Consider the following 3,131-nt stretch of genomic DNA (forward strand, 5'->3'; position numbering starts at 1 on the left):
CTCAATGTCATCAAACATAGATCCTTGTCCCGTGGTTATATAGATCTTCCTTTCACTTGGTGTAGTTACTATTATAGTCTTGTGCCATCCTTAAGCTAGTCCTTCCACTAGAGTGATGAGCTTGGAGGAATCAAAGTTCTTGATTTGCAGCACCGGTTGGATTGATGCACTTAGGCTCATTTTTCTCGTACTCAAAGAGGAGACCCATGACATCAAAGTTAAAACATGGAGGTGTTCGTTCCTTGTGAATAGGAGCTGGGATCTCGTCTAGAAAATTACAGTCCAAGAATATTTCAACACCAGATTGTTGTATCCCATTTTTGACAAGTGGTTCTGGGAATTAATAGCATGGGTAGTCTTAGGGCTGGCTTTGAACATGTTCTTTCTCACCCACAGAACAAGGCCCCCAAAAATCAGGGTCCCATAATTTAAAAAAAAAACACTGACTCATTAAAAAAAATCATAACTTACCTATTCACCTACTTCCCGTAAAGACCACTATTTTCAAACTAAAACCCAAAAAATTCATACTAAATATTTGAGTTTGCCTTTTAATTTCCAAATCTAAATTAAAATTTTTGCCTCAAAGAATTTTAGAAGGATGACATTTTTAAAATAAAAAGTTTTTATTTGTTGTTTTACTGAATTATTATCAAACTAAGTAATATGAATATATCCTCTATAATTTGTAGTAATGTACAAAAAAAAGCCATTTTTTTGATGAAAAAATAGCCACTTATAATAATAATATTTTAACCTTTTAAAAATAGTCCTTTAAAAGTTTACGGACCCAATTTTTATAGTTAGAGTAAGGCCACCAAATTGCCGGAGATGGCCCTGCCGCGTAGTCTTCTCCCACTTTTATAAATTGTCCATTTAAAGTGAGAAGGTAGTTATCCATTGGGATTGCTTTTTTATGAGTGCGAGTTGTCCTTCGTGCATCGCTTCTTTCCCGGGCTCGCTTAAGATCTTCTAGAGTTTATTAAAAACCAAGTCCAAAAGTATGTAATTTAGGGAGGCTAAGTAGACCCTTTTGTTTAGCTATCTCTTTGTTCTTTCCTAGAGTCATTCCAGGATAATGTCCTTGTCTTTTAAAGATAGCGTTAACTACAACATTTGAATGGGGGTTGTAGTCGAGAGGGGTATTTTTATCTTCTTTGACTAAAGAGACCTCTTTAGCGATAAAGCCCCATAAATCTTCATCATTCTCATCGTGCTCCACATTAATAAGTGGTTTATCAACCACTTTGATTCTAATAGGGGAAGCATCGATTGTGAAGGAAATTCCTCCAAATATAGCTTTGACTTGTTGATGGAGAGATAAATAGACAACCTTAAGATCATGAAGCCAAGGGCGTCCCAAAAATAAGTTGAACAAAGCTTTAATGTCTACTACTTGAAAAGTGGTGGTATGCTCAATAACGCTTGCGGTGACATTCATGGTGATGCTTCCAAGAGCTTGAAAACAAGTATTGTCATAGTCTCTTAATCCTTGTATGGATGGAGACAAGTCTTCATCTTTTATTCCCAACATCCTTACAGTTAGAAATGGGCAAACATTTATTGTTGACCCGAATCTGTGTTCATGTGATGAAACTAGAAGCTTTCACACATTCATCTCAACCTTAGTTTTCTTGAGTTGTTTGACAATATCATTGTCTTCTATAAGGGGTGCTGGAATTTGTTGAGTATTAGGGATAGGTGCTTTCGTGCCCGGGGGTTGCACCCTTCCCGATCTTGTAAGGACATCTATTGGAGAGTCTTCTTTATCCTAAGTATCATCTACTCGGTAGAGTATGGAAAGTGGTGGTTCTTCCATGCCTTTGAGGTAGACATCCTCATCATCATTGTCCCAAATTCCATTAATACTGACATCTTTTTCAAAGAAATATCTTATTGTTAGGATAAGCCTTCCACTATCTATGAATCCTTGCACAAGATCTTTAAATTTAAAACAATTTTATTTTGTATGTCCTCCGGATTGGTGGTATTTACAGTAAAACATGTCTATTCTTTTTAGGGATTCAAATGGTCTTGGCTCGAGAGATTTGATTTTTCATGTTGAACATTTTCTCATAAGAGACACCTATAGGTGTATAGACTATGTCATTCTTCCTTGTTAGTGGTGTAACCATGCTGAAGGTAAATAGTTTTCTTTCAACATTATTTGAGGAAAAAGTATAGTTTCTTTTTCAAGGGCATGTCTTTTCTCGACTCCCTCTACTTTCTTGCATAGAGCTTCAAGTTGGAGCCTTACTTTTTCTAATGTATTGATAAGGACACATACTTCTTCTCTAGTGGCGGCCTATTTACCAGCAGTTAAGGGGTTTAGCTTCTTCCTGGAAGTCGTTCATGGCATCGAAAAAAGTTAACTCCTCTTCTTCAATGGCATGTGTAATACCCTAAATTTTTTAGTTTAATTAGTCAACGATTTTTCTAGTATAAACTTTTAAATTTGTAATTATTTTCAAATTTATATGTATAGTGATAAATTTTATAATTATTATATTTATTTTCGGACCTTTATATAAATTTTTTTTTTATTTTGGATAGTTTCCATAAACTGGTTTTGAATTAAAAAAAAATTAATGAGGAACCGATTTTCTAGAATTGGTGTTATCGGATTAAAAAAAATTCTATTTGAAATCAGTTCTTATCTTGTAGACCTTCTGGATAAATCTACCTTCACAATATTAAGTTTATAAATGCCCAATCTCACGCACCTAGATTTCCATGAGAAAATATTAGCTACAAGAAGTTGGTTTTTTTCCTAAAACCTACTCTTCTTTAGTTTGTGCCATCTGCTAAAACACCAACTATAATTAATTGAGTATAATGGTAAGTCATGGTTCTTCTTCACCTTCATCCTTCTTGATAATAATTGTTATCCAACCCACTACGAACTACACCTTCGTTCCTTGACCTTGAGTTATATTTCTATGGCTTCTTCCGATTCATAGTTTAAGGAGTATGTTTTTTATTAATTTTTTTTTTTTAAAAAGGGGGTTTTGTTGGGTCTTCCGTAAACTGTATGATGACTCTTTCAATTATAGACATTGGTTAGGTGAGCAACAATGGTGGGAAAGACGAGTAACTATTTTACAAAGTTAGAAAGAGTTGGAAGATATCTT

Source organism: Chenopodium quinoa, unplaced genomic scaffold (assembly GCF_001683475.1).
Source record: "Chenopodium quinoa cultivar QQ74 unplaced genomic scaffold, ASM168347v1, whole genome shotgun sequence".
Classification (NCBI taxonomy): Eukaryota; Viridiplantae; Streptophyta; class Magnoliopsida; order Caryophyllales; family Amaranthaceae; genus Chenopodium; species Chenopodium quinoa.